General features: G+C 35.6%; 1 long non-coding RNA gene and 1 pseudogene across 1 annotated transcript in view; one reads left to right on the forward strand and one right to left on the reverse strand.

Moving 5' to 3' along the window:
• The window catches only part of LOC148935747 (uncharacterized), a 292,726-nt gene that overhangs the window by 193,846 nt on the left and 73,296 nt on the right, over positions 1–25,584 (reverse strand). The window lies entirely within an intron of this gene.
• On the forward strand, positions 1,859–4,558 carry LOC148935754 (uncharacterized; annotated as a pseudogene).

Below are 25,584 nucleotides of genomic sequence, written 5' to 3' on the forward strand. Positions count from 1 at the left end.
ATTTGTTCGACATAGCACGCATCACAATTGTTGCAGCAGATCTTGTATTTGCAAGAACTTGAATTTAATGATCACTATTCTATTAATAAATGATTATCTTCTTAACTTTATCTTTGATAATATTCATTCTAGATTAAAAATTTTATTTAAACGAGATGATAGATTAAGTATGCCAAATACAACAGTGCAATCACAAGGAACAAAATGATTCACTTTACCTTTTGTTCTAGAAATTGCGACCTAGAAACTCAAAAAAATTGCTAATGATTTCAATGCGAAACCCACGTTCTTTAGTATGAATAAGTTGAGAAACATAATCAAAGTTCATAGCGACACTCTACCAGCACATCCCAAAAGGAATGTAGTATACAAGATCTGCTACAATAATTGCGATACGTGCTATGTCGGATAATTAAAAACGAGACTGCATGAACACCAAAATCATATACGCAGAAATACAAATACACATTCAATCATTACCAAGCACAGATTAGACTACGACCACAAATTTAACTAGAACAGTGTGAAAGTATTGGACTGTGAATGAAATTTACAGAAAACGACTGATTTCAGAGATGCTTTTTATTAAAAGACAAAATAATAGCCTAAATTCACAGTCTGATACTGAATTCCTGAATCACAAATACGTTTCCGCCTTGAGCAAGCTGTAATCTCGGTTTTGCTTTGATTGCAAGCTGTTGAATTTAGAAGTCATTGCGCTCAGTTATTGCCTGGAGCTTAAGGCGTGCGGACGCACTGTGCGATGTGCTGCTCAGTGCGAACTGTGCCGTATTCCTGCACGTGCTTTCTCCGTTTTAGTATGAAATATGTTCATCTGATAATGAATAGCCTCTTGATGACTATTGTTTCGATTTTTTTAAAAATGACATATATGTACGGTCATAATAATTAGTAATTAACAATTTTATCTTCAGTGGACTTATCACATAAACACAGGATCTTATCCTTATTTTTATATTTACTGACGATGACTCAAATTTGAGTTGAAATGTCTATATTATATATTAAAGTGTGTAATAAAGAATGTTGATTGCGCACTGTGAACAATGCTGATTTTCATTTGCCTTAATTTTTACATTATCAAGAGACACGGGTGGTGTCTCGACGCCAAGTTCACGCGTAGCGAAGTTCACGTAGAACGGCGGCGAGATGCCCGTGGCTCTACTTACGCGAGACCTCGGAATGAACTTGGTCTACATTTTCATATCTCAGCAATGACTGCATCGATTAAGTTTTAACTACGCTTAATCGATAGCTGAGTATCAAATTATATCAGAAAAGTGTTTTTATTTTTTTTCTCCGCGTTCTACAAACTGAGATATCGCGACGCAATCGTGACGCAAAGTTCAAATTGGTAAATTTAAGAAACGTTCTAGTCGTCGTGACTGTCTTTTTTCTGACGCAAGAGACGCTAATGAACGTCTGTATGGCAGCTCTTGCAGCGCTCATTTTTTTTATTTGATATGTCTTTGATATGTCTTTGATATGTCTTTGACAGCTGTCTTTCATGTGAAGTTATACGTATTGATTAATAAAAAAGAAGGTATAACGTGTGTCACATATAATAGTAAATAATATTGTAAGTAATATTGTAATAATATATAATACATTGAAGAAATAGAAATAGAAATAGAAATAGAATTAGATTTTTACAAGAAATTAAATTATTAGATTTTTATTATATTATTATTGACAAATTAGATTTTTACAAAAAATTATTAACATTTATTAATAATTATTAACAAATTATTACATTAAACATATTAATAACATAAAACAACATAAATAATATGTTATATGTTATATGTTGTATGTTGTAATTATATGTTATGTTATATGTTATGTTATATGTTAACGGCATTTGAAACTGCAAAACAGTTAGTTCAGAAATATCTAGATAATGAATTGCAAAAATAACAAGATGCATCTCAAGATGATCCAGAAAATGCAATAGGTGTGCAAAATATAGAGGCGGGTGAAACCATGTAGGACTTTAAAGATCTTGGAGCTAAAATTAAAGAAGAGAATGTTTCTGAAATGATAATAAAATTAAACACGGATCAAAAGAGAGTATTTGATAGAGTTATTAGCACTATTAAATTAAATAAATCAGTATTACGATTATGTTAGCGGTGAAGGTGGTACTGGAAAAAGTTTTCTAATTAAAACTATTAAATGTTGGATAAAACAAAATCTTAATAAAGAAACTGCTGTAGCAACACCTACAGGTATTGCAACATTTAATATAGACGGTTTGACAATTTACAGATTGCTCCAATTATCTGTTGAACATGATCATACTCCTAAATATAAACAATTATCTGATCATTGAAAGTTAGTACGAGCGGATTTAAATGATGTTATACTTTTTTAATAGATGAAATATCAATAATATCTAATTTAATTTTAATGTATATACATCTTCGATCCGAAATATATGACACTATTGAATGTAATGATGGCTGGTTTGGTAAAAAACATATTCTTTTATTTGGAGATCTTCTTTAATTATCTCCTATACACGAAGATTTTGTTTTTGTTCATTTATTGAAAGAAAAAATTGATAAATATATTGGCACTTTAGGAACCATTAATTTGTGGACTACATTATTTGAATATGATGATTTAACAATTAATATGCGACAGCAAGGAGATATGGCTTATCGTGAATTGTTATCGCCTATTCGTATTGGTTTATTGACAAATTCAAATCACGAGATTCAAAATAGAAAAATATCTTTTACAAATACTTCTTTTAATTCAAGATTGGATGAAATATGTAATTTTATTATCACCAATTTACCAGTTGATACTATGTGTTTACTTCCTACTTGTCATATGTGTGATATTTTAAACACTGCAATGTTGAATCGTATTAATTCAAAAGAAATATTATTAATTGCTGAAGACACGATAAATTGTATTCCATACATAAAAAAGAAAGTATTGAAAGGATTATTGAAAAATGATGAAGATGATACTAGAACAGCTGGACTTTCGAAACAAATTATTATTAAGATTGGAGCAAAAGTAATGATAAGACGTAATGTTGATGCTAGTTTGATAAATGGTACAATCGCGAAAGTAATATCAATTGTTCAAGATATAAATACTGAATATGTAGAAAAGATCAAACTTTTATTACCTACAGGTTCAGAATATCTTGATTGAAAGAGTCAGCGTTAAATTTCAAGTGATGGATAAAGCTTACGTTATCAGAAAACAATTTCCATTATCATTAAGTTATGGAATCACTATTCATAAAAGCCAAGAATTAAGTTTACAAAATGCTATTATGGACATTGATAATTCTGTATTTAATGCAGGACAAGGTTATGTTGCTTTATCACGAGTAACATCTAGAAAAGATTTGTATTTAATTACGATCCCTCATCTATAATCTCTCATCTATAAAAGCTAGTGAAGATGCAATTATTGAATATAATCGATTAAAACAAACGTATAAATCAGAAGCGAAATTGATTATTATTTCAAAAAAAAAATATAAAATAAAAGATACTTTATGGACATTACCAAAAGTTATTTCTTCTGTTCAAGAATCACATGAAACGGTTCAAAAAAATACTGTTTGGGTAATACATTCCAAAATAAGAATAAAGTTTCATCTTATGCAAATGCAGTTTTGCAATGTCTTTTACATTTAAATGTTATTAGAAAACAAATTTTTGAGTGTGATATTAAATATTTTATTAAATGTAAATTAAATGTTTTAGGTATATTAATGACTCGATATGAAAACGGAATATCTAATTTAAATACATTTATGACAAGATTTAGGAGGTAATTTTTTTAGCTGTATAAAACAAGATGCATCTGAATTTCTCATAGCTATCTGTGAAAAATGATTATATAAAAAATCTAGTTAAACATCAAATACGTTCCACTATACGGTGCAAAACTTGTGATAATACAATTGTTATTACTAATGATAATATTCTTATTTCAATTCCCATTACTAATTTAAAGAAAGACAGTTACGATCATAATGATTTATTAAATATTACTTTTTCGAGGTGGTATCACTCTCATGACCTATGTAAAAATTGTACAAGGAAAGATTTTTATAATATTTAAAAAAGAATTAACATTAACACGAGAAATACTTATCATTTATTTACAATTATTTTCGGAATAAAATGGTAAATTAATAAAAATAGATCAATTTAATTTGCGTGCAGTACCAACAACTACAATATCATTAGGGGGACAATTTTATAAGGTAATGAATGCCATTTTTCATCATGGATCATCTATTGAAGATAGTCATTATATAAGTATATATAGAGATGAAACGTCTAATGGATGGATAAACATTGATGATGCGCAAATTAACAAGAAAAAAATGACCTAGGAGCAAAAAATGTATTATATATATATTTTTTAAAAAAGATTATTAAAAAATAATGACTGAATACTGATTGTTTTTTCTAGTATATATAAAGTAAAAAAATGTTTCAAATATGCTAAATAATAAATACTATTTGTTACTAAAAAAATGAGTGATATCCTAATAAAATTACCTTTTAAAAAAGGTAAAAAATAACGCCAAGTTTTCTGAATCATCTTGAGATGCATCTTGTTGTTTTTGCAATTCATTATCTAGATATTTCTGAACTAACTGTTTTGCAGTTTCAAATGCCGTTAACATATAACATAACATATAACATAACATATAATTACAACATACAACATATAACATATAACATATTATTTATGTTGTTTTATGTTATTAATATGTTATTAATTTATGTTTTATGTTATGTTTTTTTATATTATTTATGTTTAATGTAATAATTTGTTAATAATTATTAATAAATGTTAATAATTTTTTGTAAAAATCTAATTTGTCAATAATAATATAATAAAAATCTAATAATTTAATTTGTTGTAAAAATCTAATTCTATTTCTATTTTTATTTCTATTTCTTCAATGTATTATATATTATTACAATATTACTTACAATATTACTTACTATTATATGTGACACACGTTATATATCTTCTTTTTTATTAATCAATACGTACAACTTCACACGAAAGACATCTGTCAAAGACATATCAAATCAAATGACATATCAAAAAAAATGAGCGCTGCAAGAGCTGTCATACAGACGTTCATTAGCGCCTCTTGCGTCAGAAAAAGAAGAATCACGACGACCAGAACCTTTCTTAAATTTATCAATTTGAACTTTGCGTCACGATTGCGTCGCGATATCTCAGTTTGTAGAACGCGGAGAAAAAAAATAAAAACACTTTTCTGATATAATTTGATACTCAGCTATTGATTAAGCGTAGTTAAAACTTAATTGACGCAATCATTGCTGAGATATGAAAATGTAGACCAAGTTCATCCTGAGATCTCGCGTAAATAGAGCCACGGACGTATCGCCTCCGTTCTACGTGAACTTCGTTGCGCGTGAACTCGAGACTCCACCTGTGTCTCTTGATTGTTTAATTTTGTTATAAATGTTAACTAAAATTGAATTAGATATGGCAATTTCGTAATATAATTTTTTTTTTATGTAGGATTAAAACTACCACTTAGATTAGAATAGAAAAATTTTTCAATGGTTATACAAAATGCATTTTTCACTGGAAGAATTGATGCGCACTGAGATCGCACTCGCCACGGATAACGTGTTTCACTGGATATTTCGGTGTGCATGAAAACGATGTATGTTGTTTCACTTTAGTGTCGAGTTTTCTAATGCAATTTAGTATTAGGTGTACAAAAAAGTTCTAAGCTTTAGATTTGATACAACCGAAATAACAATTTAAATTTTATATATCTTCCCGCCCTTTTGCAGTTTTAAAGCGTTGACATTTGGCCTTCTAAAATGCCATACGGTTTGGCGTTTGATGCACATAACCTCAAAAATCAGTAATGTTCACGATGGCAATAACAAAAGAGCATATTCGATTTTCAATCCACTTCACGTTTCAGCTGAAGAAAAATGCTGCTGAAGCCACTGCAATGATTTATGCTGCATATGGAGAGAACGCTGTAAGTCATACTACATGTAAAAGATGGTATCAAAAATTTCGCCAAGGAGATTTCAGTCTTGAAGATGAACCGCGTGCTGGACGCCCTCAAAAGATTGAAACGGACGAATTGCAAGCACTGCTGGATATAAACTCTGCGCAAACTGAAAAGGAGTTTGCAGAACAGCTTGGCGTTACGCAGCAAACCATTTCCGTACGTTTACATACGATGGGAAAGGTTCAGAAGGAAGGCAGATGGGTTCCGCATGAATTGTCCGAAGACAACAAAAATCGTCGGCATGACATTGCACTTTGCTTTCAAAGTTCCGGAAAAAAGATTTTCTGCACAAAATCATTACAGGCGATAAAAAGTGGATTCTTTATGGTAACTCTAAACGTAGAAAATCATGGGTGGACCCTGGTCAATCTTCGACATCGACGCCAAATCTCAACATCCACGCCAAGAAGATTTTGCTCTGTATCTGGTGGGATTGGAAAGGTGTGTTGTATTACGAGTTGTTACAACCGGGTAAAACAATCACGGCAGAGCGCTACCAACAACAATTGACCAATTTGAGCGATGCATTAGAAGGAAAGAGACCATTTACTGGCCAAGGACGTCATAAAGTGATCTTGCTTCATGACAATGCTCGACCACATGTTGCGAAAGCGACTCAGGACCATATCTTTGCGTTAGGCTGGGAATTTCTCCCACACGCGGCGTATAGCTCAGACATGGCGCCTTCCGATTACTACCTATTCCGGTCGCTGCAGCATCATTTGGTTGATACACATTTCGTGAGATTTGAAGAGATACGAAAATGCATTGATAACTTTATCGCTTCGAAGCCGGTGAGCTTCTATCGTCAAGGAATTCGCAAGCTACCCGAAAGATGGCAAAAGGTCGTTGATGCAAACGGGGAATATTTCGCTGATTAATATTTTTTTGTTTGTTTTTGAATAAAGATTGAATTTTACAAAAAAAAGCTCAGAACTTTTTTGTACACCTAATACATTTTAGTGCAAGAATTCGGCACGAGTTCCGAGAGATGGTGTCGATCAAGTGCAAAATGGCAGCGTGCGATTTTAACAATGTTTCAAATGCTTCGTTAGCACTTCAATGGCCAGATTTATTATCTTTATCATCTAGCAACGATGAAGATGAATTTTTAGTAAAAGAAAAACTACAAAAAGTTTCTAAAATAGAGAACTTTATTAATGTGGTACATAATTTTACGGATAAAGGCGTAAGTCATGATTAATTATTATTTATCAAATTGTTGCTGCGCAAGCATTATATATATCGCATTATTATATATATCGTACAACTCTACTTCGACCGGATCAAGGGTTAGGTATGTCATCATTGACTTTAAAATCAATAATAAATTCTTCCATAATTAATTTTAATCCAAATAATTTTTATCAAAATACACACCACAAACCCGAACTGAGAGCGACAGACATGTTTAGTTGGGACTGCAAGAAATTCGTACTTTCAATACACTCAGCAGTGCCGCCTGAGCTCGACGAGTTTTCAGTGCGCACTCAGTTCTGTCCAGTGAAAAACGTTAAAGATACATATCATGTAGGTTATATTTTTTTTTTAATGAAGAAATATTATATTTTAATTTATTTTTTTTCTACTATACTTGATACTCTTTTTTTACCTTTTTTTAAAAAGGTAATTTTATAATGATATTAGACATTTTATAGTATTAACCATCTTTCTATGTTCAAAAAGCGCATCTAAGCATTGACACCTTTTATTTGACATTTTTTTTTCTATAATACGCACAAGGAGAGTAAATAGGATATAGAACGAAAGAACGAGCGAAATAGCATATTTGCTCTTTTTCCACGTGTCCGATCGACGACATCGTTGAATTTCGCGACGAGTTTGACAACTGGTCATAATTTGTTTCGGAGTAAGTGATGTTTATGCGCCATAGCCTATTATCTTGTAGATAAGTTCTAAGAAGCAATACTATTATTTTGAATGCATGTATTTTTCATTATATTGTACTTTTAGATATGTATATGTTTGTGCTTTTTTTTTATTATGAAACTCTACCGTGTTTCCTGATTACTGACTGACAAAGTCATTATATCATTATGTTTGGTATATATTAGCTTTTTTTAGGATATTATTTATGTATCTTCTAAATATTTATAAATTTTGTGTAAACTGTAAGAGAAAAAAACGTTATAATACTTAAAGGAATTCATTGAGAAGATAATTTTGATTTATTAAAATAATTATTAAACATATCTTTTTGATGTTATTTAAATAAATATCATAATTGTCTGTATTAAATAACTCAAAAGCGCTATTATTTTAAATTAAGCACGATATATAATATAAAATCTGATTAGATTTTTGCCTGTTTACATATGTATTAATCTTAAAATATGATAAAGAATTGCCAATTTTTAATAGTACATGTGCATAAAAATTTGAATCTAATCATTCCATGAGAATTAGACATGTTCAAGTGTCTATAAATAATTATGATAATGTCCTAAAAGGATCTAATATGTCAAATTTAATGACATTATGATTTTGTAGTATATAATTATATATGAATATTTCATAAAAATCATGAAATAAAAAATACTAATATTAATTAATTAATTAATTAATTAATTAAACGACCATAAGACAATTACAAACAGTAAAAAGCTAAGTTGAAATGTTTATAAATATAAAACGATAATATTGTTACGCCCAGTCCAGAGTAAATTGTAAAATTAAGAATTAAAAATTCAAATGAATGAGAATTGAACGGACTCTCGACTACTCTCTCGAGAGTCAGGCGTGGAAACATGATCTCGAGTCGAACGCATTGTTTATGTCTCGGCATTGGGTCAGCGATATAAAAAAACGCTATGACGCCTTGCCATAGACGTACGTTCGTCGATCGTTTTTTGGTAAAGAAACTTAAGGAGGGAATCTCATTTTTCGGATCAAAAAAATCGATTTTTTTTTACGCTTTTAGTTTAATATCTTAAGAATATCTCTATAAAATTTTGTTGAAATTCGTAAAACTTCAGGAGTTAAGAGTTCTTAACCGACCGAGTATCTGACCAAACGCAAGTATAAGATTTTTAATAATCGACAGCTCTTCCGGTTTTGTTCTCAGCACAAGGATCAAGTTAATCTAGGGACACTTATGTTATTTAACAGTGAAATTTTTAGTAGTCATTTAATCTCCGAGTGAAACTGACGCACGCACGAAAATAAAGAACAATGAATCACAAACATTCACGAAACACGTATGAACGTGCTAGCAGACTAAAGAAAAGAAAATTCACGAATAATATTTACACTCGGGAAACGGATACTTCATTTGCAAGTACATCAGCAGAAAAATTATTCAGTATTCAAAACGAGAAAACGCTAAAATATTTTGCAACGCGCGAGATCACCGTCTTGAAAGATCAATGCAACGCTTCAGGAGCGGAACCTTCAGACTACGAAAGAGGCTCGAATAAAACGAAGAAACAAACAGATGGCTCAAAATCAATTTTATAAAGATGAGGAAAGATTGTTATATGGCCTTGAGATAGCAGAGTAACAGATATAAGATGTAAGTACTTGATATACTTATATAAACTAAACTTAAAACTTTAAATGCTGTTTTCTCAAAACAGTATTTTTGCAGATGGTGTGCATGATATTTTTGTAACTACTGAACCGATTATTTTCAAATTTAGCCTGCATGTTCAGCAAACATTACTTTATCGTTTTATTACGTCCGGTGACTTCACGTCCGGCTTCTTCTCTCTTTTCGGAGCGAATGGGCGAATTCCGATACAGCATAAAAAAATCATTCCGAATAGTAAACTAAAATAATTTTTACAAGCTCAAGCTCCGTGGACGCCAGTCTGTCAAACATGTGAACCTCAGACTGTTGAGGGCTCGCTTTTTGAACTAACAAATAAACTATAAAATCCGATTGAATTGCAACTAAGCTAAAATAACACTTGATAGCCATATGTCGAACGCAAAAAAATCCTTAGTGCACTGGCGATGATGGAAAATCATAAATTGTCAAAGTATTTGTTTTCTCTCATGGCAGGCTGCGTACTCGAATAGCCACTTTCGTGAAGTTTCAGTTATTTAATTCGCCGATCACTCATTCAGCCACAAATATTAAGATAATGCTACATGTTGATAGAGTCTCAGATCCACTATCTAACTATCCTCCCTAAAATTCTCCCCGTATCAATCAGACTTTTTTCAAAATTCAGAACTACGATAGGCTAACTCCTCCCACATCCCTAATAACTCGCTAATTCCTATTCGCTAAAGACCCGTGAGATATTCTTAATTTCGAACCGAAACCCCATCCCCGCGACAGTTTTTTACTAAGATCTTCCCCGGAGGAAACGCTCTCTCGTACTTACTTTTTGACCGGCAATCTTCATTCTGATCCGTCAGTTTTTTTTCACGAGCAATCTTAAACTTTTTTACGGACATACCTTGTGTATTCACCTTCGTTCGCGTTTGCATTCGCTTTTAACTCTCGGTTTAGCTTTGTCGATTCTCGCCGAAATAAGCACAGATTTAATTATTAATATTTTAATATTGGAACGGGTGAATTAAAATAAACTTATAACTTTTCTTTATTATCATTTATTTGTATTCAAAACGGGAGTGTTTCATTTTTGTGCGCCCTTGCGTCTTTTACTTCCTAGGAGCATCTTGCAGAGAACCAATCGCTGGCCGCTGGTCGCGACCTCCGCTTTGTCTTTAGTCGATCCACCTGCAACGACATTCTTTTGTAATCATCGCAGTAGTAAATCGCATGAATTAATATGATCTATAATCTACCTATCATCACTTAAATACCGATCGTTTCCCCATGCTCCCCTCCTCCCTCACTTATCTTTCTGAGCCTACCGTGCTTAAGATTTAACACTTTTACACTTACATAAATGTTTATTTGAATTATTCTATTATTTTTATTCATTTATATTGTAAAAACCGGGCATGGCTCTAAATATTTTAACGTAGTCTTATCCCGAACCGCCATGCCCAATGATCTCCGCACTTTTGTAACACCCGCGTGCTACATTTACATGCAATTTTATTCTTTTCCACTCTCATGCGCCCATTCAAAAGGATATTAACCGTTACCATTATCTACCGAGTAATCACTATGCGTACATTTCTTCTTTATGTTACATATTTTGTGTTTTAATTTTGTATTTTGTTCGTTTCACATTAATTAATTAAATGTTTACTTTAATAATAAATCAATTTATTCATTCGTAATTTAACTCTCCCGTCACGCTCGTTTCCCGCCCGTTCTCAGAGATCGCATATGGTCCTATCCCAGGCAAAAGAGATTAAATTCTCTTGCCTAAATTAACGGACCGACGGACATATGCAGTCGGAGTCATAGCGTCTTTTTCAAGACGTTGACTCGTATCAGCTAACCTGTACGGTGTATTCGATTCGCAGGCTCCAGAGCAGTCACCTGCGAGAGGATATTCGGTGCGTTCTTCCTTACCCCATCCCTTCAACCTTTAAATAATAATTCCGGAGTGACGTAATTTTGGATGTAACAATTTGATGAACCAGAATATTAATAAGTTACATATTTTTTTTATTACATAAAAATAATGAATGAATTTTGATAGTAAAAATTATAGTTTTGATTTGAAAACTCATCATTTCCATAATAATTTTTTTTTTTTTAACTTTGGTTCATCAAACTAAAGCTACATGTGTACAAAGTAAAATGCCGTTTGATTTTTCTGTTTCAAATTACCTGAAAAATTAATATCATGCAAACCAGTGGACGACGAACTTTGCCTGGCGTGATATTCGATTATTAATAACTTTTACATTTATTATTAAAATTCAATATAAAAAAACTGTAAGTTGTTCAAACGTGAATAAAAACATGGAATAAATTTTACATAAATCGAATTAGTTTAAGTAAAGTTTAAGTAAAGTTAAGTAAAACTAGTTTAAAGTAAAAAAAAAAAAATTCTCAAATTTTGTCATGTTTTTAACCGAAATAATAGGATTCCTCCCTTAAGATTATTAAAAGATTATTAAACACATGGATTTGTAACAAGAAACAATGCTTACCAGTCGACAGCCGTACTTTATTACAAACATCAAGAGCTGTAAAAGTGACATATGGGACCAAATTTTGATGGACAATTTTGGTACCAGGATTTAGAAATATCCTTAATAAATAATCTGATGCACAACATCGAAGAGAATTTGCTGGCATCACTCCGTGACATTGAATTTTAATTTTGATGAATTGCCAGTGTACAATAGCTTAACGTATCAATTTTGGCTAATTTTAGCTTCTATTAAAAATATGTCCAATCTGCTACTAATGATTATTGATACTTATTATGGTCAATGCAAGCCGAATTTGCAAGCATATTTAGCAGAGTTTGTAAAAGAATTAAATACGATTTTAAAGAATGGTATAAAAATTAACAGCAACAATCATTTCATAGCTGTGAAAATTGGATATTTTATCTGCGACTCCCCTGCAAGAGCATTTATAAAAGGTAAGTATAATTTTATAATCAGGAAGAAATAACTTTTGTGTATACTTATATACTAGTATACTACTCGTGTATACTAGTACAAAGATTTTCAACATTAAAGAAAAGTTAAATGAATTTTTAATTTTGTAGAAAATGTTCTTTAACTGTAATAAAGTGTTTTAGACACTGTTGATGGCTCGCTCGAATTTTTGTTTTATCAAGAACCAACTAAATATTCGGCAATGAGCCAGAGCAACCTTTTGCCAAGATTTGCACCGTTGCACTGATGTATAAGTACTAAAAATGCTTACACTCAGGTTACTGATAAATCGAAGGAGCAGGAGATGAAAAAAAGAAAACCAGGGAAGGAGAAGCAGAGTGGCGAAAATAAATGTCTCCTTTCCAAAAAAAATCAAAGGTTTAATTTGCAACAAGTTAGAAACGCGAAATGCGATACACAGATCGAAGATACTACAGAAGAAGAAATTTAATATTCGCGCAAAGATCGATACACGAGCATCCGACTGGGGCTACGCGATGAGAGCTCGAGACTCGCTCGAAGCTCGGAAACCGTGCCAGGCCGAAGTACGGGAGGAAGAAAGTTAGGAGTAAGGCACATAGGCCAAATTTCAAAATCGTTTTTATGCATACGGTTATTACACGGGCGCGTGAACGCTGCGAATTCAGCTTCAACCGAGCAAGCCCGAAACGCGAGCGCTATCGAGACGAGCTCCAAATCCGTGTCTAGCAATAGCGCGCACGGGAACAGACATTAATAAATTATTTTCTAAGTTTAAATTCCACATTTTTAACCATGTAAAGATATGTTATGTTACGTCGTGACGACTGCACGATTCTTCTCTTTCGGGTATCAGTTATTAGAATTTAATTAAGCGGATAAACGAGTGATACATGTTCTGTTACTCTGTTAGATCGCGACGGTTACGCAACTGATCTCTTCCGGGAGTCGGTTACTAAGAATTTGGCTAAGCGGATAATCCCTATTATCCTAATCGCGGAAAAACAACACGTGTACAGATGTTTTCCTCAACGAAATCATATATATAGTGCCCTTAAAAGCACGGAGCGCGCACTGCTACTTCCTTTTTTTCACAGAATATTTTCAGTCCATCAGTTGTCAATAATTCAATCAGTCGGTGTCAGTCGAAATAAATCAACAATTTCACCAAGTACAAGTGCAAGTGACCAAGTTTCCTGGCGACACCGTTTCCGTCTTCATCATTCTCGCAGGTCCCAAGTCTCCGACATTCCAGAGTAACAGTAAGTTCAATTACACATAGAAAAATTCCCTAATAATAGTTTTCGGGTCTTTTCTCCTTATATTTTCTCATTTCTCCCTTATATCCTTTCTATCCTCTGCCGTTCTCCTTACACTTCTACTCTCTTTTTTTTTTCTTTTCTCTTTCTTTCTTTGCTTGGGCCGTCGGACCTCTCGGGCTCCCTATGCGTTGTGGAACACTCAACAGGTTCATGACCACCGAATAATTCGGGAAATCTATTCTTTTCTTCTTTCTCTCCTCTCTTACAATTTTCTCTTTCCCTTCTTAATTTTTCTCCTCTGTCGGATCTCTCGGTTTCCTGAAATATTTCAGAGATAGCCTTAAGGTTTACGACCAATGACATTTCATATTCCAAATCCATTTCTTCTAGTGAAATCTGCATCATCCTCTCTTTCCGACGCTCAGAGACGGAGGCGAGCCCTGAAGAGGCTTCGTTATCGTCGCAACAAGCGAGCTCGTCAATCAGGGAACTATCCCTCGCCTAGGACATCCGAGGTTTTGACACATGCCGAAGAAACCACGAGTTGTTCCAGCAGGAGGACCCTATTATTTGTACATATCTCCTCCGTCCTATTCCCCGATCAGACCATCCGAATCTGGATCATCTCTAGATTTTAGCGCACTCTTCCCAGAGCGCCATAATACTAATCTTCAGATATAGCGCCATAATACTAATCTTCAGATATCCAGATTTCCGCACCCAGAAATTCTTGGACGAGTTCTGCGAACTCCGGACTCCTTTCCCTCCTCCCCTAGATCTCACCATCGGAAATCCGACCTCTTCTCCGAAACAATCACACACAGATAACAAAATACAAATTTAAATAGATTAACAATGTAAGATAAAATTATCAAATACAGATTAAAAATACTAAACTATGTAAGATAAGAATAATTAGAATATAGACAAACATACAAATATAACAGAATTTGTACACAAAAATTAAATAATACATCCGTCAATTTTTAGAACATTTATATTGTGGCGGCCACCGCCACTCCGGCCCTGCACCGAGCGCGTCGGCGCGCGCCGCCGCGCTGCCACGCGCTGACATCATGGGCCCGCGCACGGGAGTGATACACGCTCGCCACGAGATGGCCAGACGTCCGACCGCCTACTCGTGCGTGAAAAGCCGAAAGGCCCGCCCGCGCACGAGAGTGACCCGCGCGCTCGCCGCGAGATGGCTACACGGACAATCACCAACTCGTGCGCAGAAGACCACACGGCCGCTATATAAGAGCGGCCGGCACGAGCAACCGACACTACCCCTCAGTGCGCTCTGGGGCCCGTACACGGCTAAGGAGACACTGAGGCCCGACCGCTTGCGGTCAGCTATACGGCTCTTTTTTGAGTCCGGCGTTACCGACCCTACACAGGTCGTACTCTCCCCTCGGTGGCCGTTCACGCCATAGGGGGGCTCCTGACCCTTCGACGCGGCCGTTCACGCCGTGCCTCCTCTCGCCGACCTCTTCTCAGCGGCCGTTCACGCCGTTGAGTGGACTTTAGGCACTCCTGCCGAGAGGCACCGGAACGAGCCATCACCACAGACATCGGAGGAGGAGGACCACGCCGCAGAGACGACTCCGGATTCCGCCACCACGTCGCAGCCACCACTACGCAGCCGCCGCCCTCGCAGCCGCATCCGCCCGTGCCCCAGCGGCCTGCTGGCCGTCATCTCAGCGGGGAGGACTACCCCCGCCGCCAGCGCAGAGCGGACCACACGGCTGGGAGGACGACGAGTCGACCAGACCTCAACACCGAGGACACCACAGCGACCGGAGCCCGCGCCGTCAGCGCGGAGGAACGAACGTCGTCAGACGGCCTCCGAGAGAGCCAGCCTAGCCGAGCTCTTCGGCGCCCTCTCGACTTCGTCATCGTCGGCCGACAGTTACACATCCGGCCCGACGTCGAGGACGCCACCGCGGCCACACACAGCAGCTCCGCGGACTTGTCCGCCCACACCGGGCTGCAGCATCCATCTTCTGGCCCGCAGGGACGCACGCGGTGAACCAGTCACCCCGCAACAGGCGAGGTTTTCACCGCAGATCGCGGCACATCGCCGCCCGTCCGTTCCGAGCTTCTCCGGACTACACCCAGAACCCACCGTCACTCCGTGGCGCCTTCTGCCCGTCGACTTAGGGGGCATAGTGCGGGGAACGCCCCGCCGAGATCACCGGCAGACTACGTTCCACGCCGCCTCGCAAACCGAGGCTTCACCGCCTATCGACGCCGCTCTGGCCACACGAGCCCGGACACCTCATCACGGCGGAGCCGGTGCCCGTGAGCGACGCACGCGACGCTTCCTAGAGGAGCCACGCTCCCCGACCAACACCGGCGACTCATCATATACGCGGGGCACTCAAACGCCCGCGCTGCGCCGATAATGTATACGACATTTTTCTTGCCTTTATTAAATACAAACAAAATGTACGCTTGAGGTTCATATTTCTGGGAACCAGCACGACAACCTTCCATTCCCCGTCGCCCATTCCGCCTCGTACTCTAACAGCGGACGGCCATCAACGGGGACTCAACGAAGACCATACACATTTTCGGTGGTGGCCAACGACACACCACATTGGTGTACCACCACCACCATAATATTACATGAATTTCCGTACGTAACACCTTTTTTTATTATTTATCAAATATAAATATACCTTCAGTAAATGTATTTCAACGCAAGAAATAATGACACGGATCTTGTAGTTAGCTAAACTTGTAATCGTTTTAAAATTATGAATTACATGTAAAATTTAAATTATTTATCGTTTTAGTTATTCCTTCCCTCTTTCATTCCCCATTATCCCAAGATTCGCGCATGGTCCTGGCAAAAGAGATTAAATTCTCTTGCCTAAATTACGGACCGACGGACGCACGTCACGCAGTCGAAGTCATAGCGTCTTTTTCAAGACGTTGACTCGCACTCGTGGCTTTGCACAGTGTGTCCGACTCGTAGGGACGCCTCAGCGCGCCCACCTGCGAGAGGATATTTGGAGCGTCCTTCCAAGCCCCATCCATTTTCAAAAAAAATATTTACCTCGGGCTGGACGTAATAGTTAATAAAGCAACAAAAAAACATTCAATTTTACTTCTGAAATACATTTTGTAATATTCATAAATACATTTTTGTAATTAAAATAACAGAAACAAAAATCAATTCGAATCCATATTTTTACAGGTCAATTATAATCGACATAGTTGCATCAAATGCATAACAGAATGACAATATTTTATTGAAGGACATCATATGAGTTTTCCTCGTACAGATGCAGAATTCAGAACTGATTTCAGTTTCCATAATAGATTGGATGAAGGTCATCATAAGAAAATTTCTCCTCTTGAAGAATTATCTATAGATTTAGTCGCTGATTTTAGTGGCTGATTCGTTGCATTTACTAGAATTAGGAATTAGGAAGGAAGAACTATTTAATTGGTTGGGTAAAGGGCAGTTTTAACTTTAAAGAAAATAAGCTATGTGTACAACAAATTAATGAAATATCTACTCTATTAAGTGAAAGCAACAAAACAATACCTGAACTACACCGTGCAATTCGAAAGCTCGATTATTTAAAATTTTGGAAGGGCCTTGAATTAGAACAATACTTCTCTATATGAGTCCAGTGTTACTAAAAGATTATATAGAAAATGATGTATATTATCATTTTTTAATGTTATTTTGTGCGGTGACAATTTGTTCGAATGAAGAATATTTCAAATATCTAAATATCGCTAATGATCTATTTCGTGACTATATTGAAGGCTATACGAGGGTAGTCTGAAAAGTTTTGAGCTTTAACATGAAGATGACGTTAGTCGTCAAAACCATTCTAGGACTACAGTATATGCTTTGAAAGACTTTTGTGAAAATTTCAGCCATTTTGAACGCTCAGTTGTAGTTTGACAGTCGTTTGTGTTAGTCGATGTGTTTTTGTAAAAATGGAAAAAATTGAATATCGTGCCGTTATTAAATTAAATTCTTACATTTGAAAGGCAATACGCCTGCGCAAATTAAAATTGAGTTGGACGCTGACGTTTACAGGGACTCTGCCCCATCATTTGCCACCGTAAAAAGATGGGCAGCTGAATTTAAACGTGGTCGTACCAGCTTGGTTGATGATGAGCGTTCGGAACGGCCAAAAACTGCGACCACAGCTGATAACATCGAAAATATTCATCAAATGGTACTGGACGATCGTCGAATCAAGATTAGAGAGATAGCAGAGGCTATGGGCATATCGAAAGAACGCGTTTGTCATATATTGATTGAAGAATTGGATATGCGCAAGCTATCCGTGCGTTGGATGCCGCGCTTGCTCATTTTGGACCAAAAATTCGAAAGAACATTTCCAATGCCCTGTTGGAGCGGTTCAAGCAAAATGAGTCAGATTTTTTGTCGATTCATAACTGTAGAAGAAACTTGGATCCACCACTCCAGAGACAAAAGAACAGTCAAAATAGTGGACTGCAAAGAATGAAAAAGGTGAAGACGGTTCCATCAGCTGGCAAGATAATGGCGACTGTTTTTTGGGATAGTCACGGAATTGTGTATCGACTATCTTGAAAAAGGTAAAACAATAACGGGAGCGTATTACGCATCATTACTTGATAAGCTGAAGGCAGAAATTGCAAAAAAACGGCCGCATTTGAAAAAGAAGAAAGTGCTGTTCCATCAAGACAACGCACCTGCTCACACTTCGGCGGTCGCCATGGCCAAAATTCACGAACTGCACTTCGAATTGGTTGACCACCCGCCGTATTCACCAGATCTGGCCCCCAGCGATTTTTCCTGTTTCCTAAGCTTAAAGTTTCGCTTGGAGGACAGAGATTTTCATCGAACGAGGAGATCATCGCATACGTAAACGCCTATTTTGCGGAGCAAGACGCCAACTACTATTTGGAAAGGTTAAAGAGGTTAGAGTATCGATGGGAAAAGTGTATACTTAAAAGGAGATTATGTTGAAAAATAAAACTATATTTGACCGAAAAAATACTTGTTTCTATGTTAGACTCAAAACTTTTCAGACTACCCTCGTAAGAGTTAATTAAGGCGTTTCAGTAACTTCCTTCAGGGTGACATAGAGGACGAATAAGAAATTAGGGAAAGACTTGACAAGATAAAGAAAGTATGGGATAAGTTTCAAAATATGCAATAAGAAGAGAAACACGTAAGCGAGCGATGTCGGAAAGTGAAAAGAAAACTCTGCAGTTTGAGAGAATCGAACAGGAGGAAGAAGATGAGGAAATAGCATTTGAAGATAGTTATTTTAAAATAGTGTCCTTTACGAAATGAAAATTAGGGCAGCACAATCAAATAACCGATATTATTACGGTTTCAGGAATAGAAGTAGTTCCAATGGTTATGCCAAGCGTAAAATTGCTAAAGATCACGTTGCCAACAATGGGCAATATAGTCAGTCGATGCAGTTTGAAGATGCCTTTTCTTCATTGATTGATGAGAACCCAACATTGTCGGAGATTCAGAAACTTCAATATCTCAGAGGCATTTTAAAAAATGAGGCGTTAGAATTTATAGAAGGGTTAGAAACTACAACGGAAAATTATAGAACAGCGTGGGAATTATTAAGTAATTACTATGAAAATCGAAGGCTTATAATCAACACATATTTAAAAGAATTGTTCGAAACAGCGTTCGAAACAATTGCTAAAGGACATAAGTTGACCATCAGGCAGTCCATAAATCATATACGGATGCACATCAAGGCATTGTCCATGTTAAGATTATCCATCGAACAATGGGATGCCATTTTGATTTAGTTACAAATAAACTGGATTATTATACGCGCAAAGATTGGGAAACATATATTAGTTCCAAGGGAATGAACGAGTTACCATGGAAAGTTGCTCGAATTTCTAACGGGAAGGTATCACATGTTGGAAATGATCGAAAAAGAGAAATCAGCACCAGAAACACGTAAGCATAATGAGAAAAAAATATGAGAAATCAGTAATTTTGACTGCTATTTCGGACAATACCTGTGAATATTGTAAGAGCATTCATCGTATATACAGTTGAGAAATTGCTAAAGTTACCGGTAATAGAACGCACTAAGGAAATAAAACAACTAAAGCTTTATCTCAATTGTTTGCGAAAAGGTCACTGGAGTGCAAGTTTCGGGTTGCAAAAGTTGTAAAGCTAAGCATAATTCTCTTTTGCATTTAGATAATATTAAGGGAAATAAAGAAAAGAAGGAAGCTCAAGAGTTTTAATAATGTAGTTTCTACGTATTGTACTAAGAATTCGCACCAGTCTTGTTATCAACTACTAGAGTGTATGTCCTTAATACAAAAGGACAACGGCACTGCTGTAGACTTCTTTTAAATCCAAGATCGCAATCCAACTTAATCACAAGGATATTAGTCGATAAGTTGCATTTACTTTGTAAATTTGTAAGTATTCCAGTCAGTGGAATAAATCAAAGCAAGACACATGTAAGGCAGTCAATAATCTTAGAGATACAATCTAAGTACAACCAGAAGAAATTTATGTTAGAATGTTTAGTATTACCTAAAATTACAGAACGAATTCCACAGACACGAATTGACATATCAAGGTTAAACTTACCGAATTATTTGAAACTAGCAGATGAGGAGTTCCATAACCCGGGAACCATCGACTTATTATTTGGTGCTGGAATATTTTGGCAAATTCTTAAGGATGAGCACATTGATTTACTACCAGGACAACCAAGAAATGCAAAATATATCATTTGGTTGGATATTAGATGGACACTTTATAAGTGGGCAAGAAAGCAACAATATTATATGTAATAATGATCAACAATGAATTAAGCCAGCAATTAGAGAAATTTTGGCAATCTGAAGAGATTGCGGAACAGAGACATTATTCACCAGAAGATGTGAAGAACATTTCCAATTAACAATAAAGAGAAATTCGGAAAGACGATTCATCGTTGGATTACCTCAACGAGAAGATATAGTACTAGCGGATTCGTATAAAACATCTTTGAAAGGCTGTATTAGATTCGTATAAAACATCTCTGAAAAGGCTGTATTAGAAAGAAGATTCATATTAGAAAGAAGATTCGAGCGACGACCAGGAGTAAAGCAAGAATACGTTAAATTTCTGGAACAATACAAACTACTTAGTCACATGTCACTTGTCACAAGGAAGATACCCCACCAATTTCAGTGAATATTTATTATTTACCGCATCCTGTGATAAAAGGCAATGCCTTAACAAGCAAATTAAAGATGGTATTTGATGCTTCTGCTAACTTAGGAGTATCCTTAAATTACAAGCTGTTAGTAGGACCTGTCTTGCAACATACTATTGGAATTATTGCTCAAATTTAGGATTCATCAATACGTGATGACAGTGGATTTAGAAATGATGTACAGACAAATTATAGTGAGAAAACAAGACAGGGACTTGCAAAGAATTTTATGGAGATCGAACAGAAATGAAGAATGCAAATATCGGTTGAATACGTTAACATATGGAACATCTTCGATACCCTTTCTAGCAGTCAGATGCTTGAAGGAACTAGCAATGCAGGAGAAAAACAAATACCCAACAGCGGCGAAAGTATTGCAATATGATTTCTGTATGGACGATTTCCTGACTGAACGCATACACTAGAAAAAGCATGTTGCTTGCAACAAGAATTAATGGAGTTGCTGAAGGATTCCATCTTCATAAATGAAGAAGCAACAATAAGGAATCCTTCATTTATTAATGCAGGATAAGAAAGGGAATGATCTTATGATTTTGAACAAGCATGAAGCCCTAAGAACTCTCGGATTGTTATGGAATTCTGAAAATGACTATTTGCAATATGAAATCAAATTAACTGGAGATTCAGCTGTAACGAAAAGACAAGTACTATTTCTTATTTCTAAGATCTTTGATCCTTTAGGACTTATTGGACCCATATTGGTAGTAGCTAAGCAATTAATGTAACAGTTATGGAAGGAGCAGTTAGGATGGGACAAAGAACTCCGGCTCGGATGCAAAGGAATTGGGCAGGATATTATGAGTCTCTGAATTCTGCTCAAGTTTTAGCGACATCGTAATGTAAATCCAGGCAATGCATCATTATTAGTGGACATGCATATTTTTTGTGATGCATCGGAACGATCTTATGGAGCATGTGCTTATGTTTGTAGTCAAGATCAAGATGAGAGAATTACTGCGAATTTAATGTGTTCAAGTCTAGGATGGCACCTTTAAAATCAGTTACGTTATTGCGGTTAGAATTAAACGCGGCACTAAGCTATTCCATAATATTAATAGAGTATTGTCGGATTGAATCAGAACGGTGAGCTTCTGGACAGATTCCATGATTGTATTGAATTGGATTAATACACCTTCTTACAGATTAAAAACTTATGTAGTCAATAGAGTAACCGATATTCAAGAGCTTACCGCGGGTAAGAAATGGTATCATGTATCTTCAAGCAATAATCCCGCGGATGTATTATCCAGGGACGTCACCACCGAAAGTTAAGGAATAACAATTTATGATAGTCTCGACCGCCATGATTAGTGAATCCGAAGGAATTGCCCTCCCAAGTACTGCATGCATTGAATCAGACTCTAGATCTCCGAGAGGAAATTATACTTGCGACTAATTTATATAAGTATTCGTCGTTTAATAAGCTAAAAAGGGTCGTTGCATACTGTATGCGGTTTATTAACTATGGAAAACTAAAACAAAGGGGAGTTCTTACAGTTCGAGAGTTAGAACAAGCATTACTGGTCGTGAGAATTCGAGAGAATACATGTATATTGTGATATATGTATATATGTGTATCATTGTATTGTTGATCTGTTATTCTAAACACGATATTTGCGATAAATATCATCACATGCCTCGGTAGTCGAAGTGATAAGATGCCTGCCCAGTAAGCAGGAAATCCAGGCTAAGGTGGTATTTTTTCGCAAAAAAATTACGAGTTTTCACGACTGATTCATGGTCGGGCCCCGTCGTGACGCACACACTCTCTTCTTATTTGGGCAAGCAACGATTATTTTAGTCCAACATTAGTACAACAGCAAACATTCTGAAGAGAAATCGAAGACTTGCAGAAAGGTTATGGAATATATAAAAAAGCAAGCTCCTTCCATTACGCCTCTTTTTAGATAAGCATAATCTTTTGCGCGTGGGAGGCAGAATCCGTCACGCCGATATTAATTTAGGTCAACGGCACCCATGGTTATTGTCTTCTAAGCACCATATAATGATACTTATATTTAGAGAAGAGCATAAAGGGTTGCTACATTGTGGCCCTGAACAACTTTTATCATCTTTAACTTTTATCATTTATCATCTGTGAGGTTCGATACTGGCCGTATCAGGTAGATAGGAAGTCTATAAGGTAATTCGCCAATGTGTGGAATGTTTTCGGTTTAAACCTGAACTTTTAGAAGCTGTAATGGCAGAATTGTCTAAGGACCGTTTACGGGGATTTGTAAAACTATTTGCAATTAGTGGAGTGGATTATGCAGAACCTATACAAATTAGAGAGAATAAAAGAAGGAGTAAAATATCCATTTCAAAGGGATATATCGCCGTTTTCGTTTGCTTTAATACTAAGGCAATACATCTAGAAGTAGTAACAGATTTAACGGAAACCTTTTTAGCAGCTTTAAGAAGATTTAATGCAAGACGAGGACTGTGTACCACACTATACTCAGACAATGCAACAAACTTTGTGGAAGCTTCCAAGGAGGAAACTTATCAATTTATACAAGATCAAACTGAAGAGATCAGAACCAAGTTAACCTCGCAGGACATCAATTGGAGATTTATATTATCCAGATTCTTGAATTTTGGAGAATTATGGGAGGCCTCAGTGAAGGCAGTAAAAAGGCATTTATACACAGTTACGCGAAATCTTATATTAACTTACGAGGAATTTACATTATTGGCAGAAATAGAAGCAGTATTAAACTCTCGTCCTTTGTTCTCTCATCCTGAGGATTTAACAGCCTTAACTCCTGCTCATTTCCTCCTCGGAGATTTACTATTAGAAACGGCCCAAAGAAATTGATTGAATGTGCCTACTAATACTTTATCACGATGATAGCACCAACAAAAAATACGCCAGCACTTTTGGATGCGATGAAGTATTTGCATCAATTACAAATGCGTACTAAATGATATCATGATGCAACTGCGTTAACTCCTGGCACCATGGCATTGATGATGGATGATCACAATGCGCTCCTTAAATGGAGGACGTATACTAAAGCTTTATCCAAGCGATGACAAGGTGTAGAGTAGCGATAGTAAGGATGGCTAATGGAACTTATAAAAGAATCATCAGAAAGCTATGTGCTCTGCCCATGGATGAAGGGCCCAATGGAATCAGTTCCCAACTCTGAGCACAAGGAGTTCCTATAATCTATATTCCCCCTTTATTATTACATTAAAATAAGTAGTTTTTATTAGCTAATTTATTCTTACCTATGATGTATATTTTGGTTTTGTAGTACTCTCATTTTTTATTTAAAAGCATAATAATAGCAATTTATTTTAAACTGTGCAAAGAAAAAGAAAGAAATGATGTGTTGAAAGTTGTTCCTTCAAGGCGGGCCGAGATGTCAAGGAATAAAATAAGGTTACTGAAAAGAAATTGATGATACTGTGGACGCTGCCGATTGGTAGAATTTAAAAGGGAAGAAGGGCGGCTCGAGGAGAAGAGAGGAAGCTGTATGTAAGAAAAGGCGAGAAAATAAAACGTATAAAAAGAACAATTAGTGGTGTACTTTTACTAGTTAAATCCAACGAACGACAGAAATTACGGACAGAGCCGCAATTTAAGGCGATCGTGACCTTACTAGGCGTAACTATAAAAATATTAAACAGAAGATGTCCAGATTTAAATTGTAAGAATTATTGCATAACTACAAATAAAAATCAAAGATAGAAATACACACAATCTTTAGCTTGAAGTTCTTATCTGAGAGTAACATTTCAAAATGTTCTAATTCTTTGACAGTAATTGCTGGAAGATTGAAGGTAACTTCATTTATCATCGGATATCGGGAGGATTTAATAGAACCTGACAATCCAGAATTTGCTGTTGATTTTTAATGAAATCAATAATTTTATCCAATTTTGCATTAATTTTTGCCGCTTCCTCTTTGTACTCTCTTCTGACTGAACATAAACAGTGTAAAGGAATGTGAAATCATTGCAATTTATAATATTTTGGTTTATTTCTAGTTAGTCTAAATTACATTAAAGCAAATTAAAGAAAAATAAAATGGCAAAAAGAAATTTCAAAATTTATTTAATTATAAATAATGACTGTGAATAAATATAATAAATATAATAAATTTCAATTAGTATTTATATCAACAAATATATAGGTATATATTATGTATGGACTGTTGTTGGGGATTAAAACTTAATAGTAGAATATTATTTATTTAGATTCAATAAGTTTTTATTTATTAAATATAAAATTTCAATTCAATTAGATGCGGTAAATACAAATTGAATAAAAGAATGTTGTATGTACACATACATGATTTACTGAATCTTTAGGTAGATATGCAATGCAATTATTATTTTGATGAAGAAGACTTGAATTTAAGAATTATTGTAAAGAAACAAGAAACTAGTACGGTTCATAATATTCGGACATTGAAATAAAGTTTATTTTCTTATTTCACTTTTGATCTTTAATACCAATAATAAACCATATAGATAGTGATATGTCTAACATCAATTCACAATT

The sequence above is a fragment of the Pogonomyrmex barbatus genome, unplaced genomic scaffold (assembly GCF_055798465.1).
Source record: "Pogonomyrmex barbatus isolate J1 unplaced genomic scaffold, ASM5579846v1 scaffold4, whole genome shotgun sequence".
Lineage (NCBI taxonomy): Eukaryota > Metazoa > Arthropoda > Insecta > Hymenoptera > Formicidae > Pogonomyrmex > Pogonomyrmex barbatus.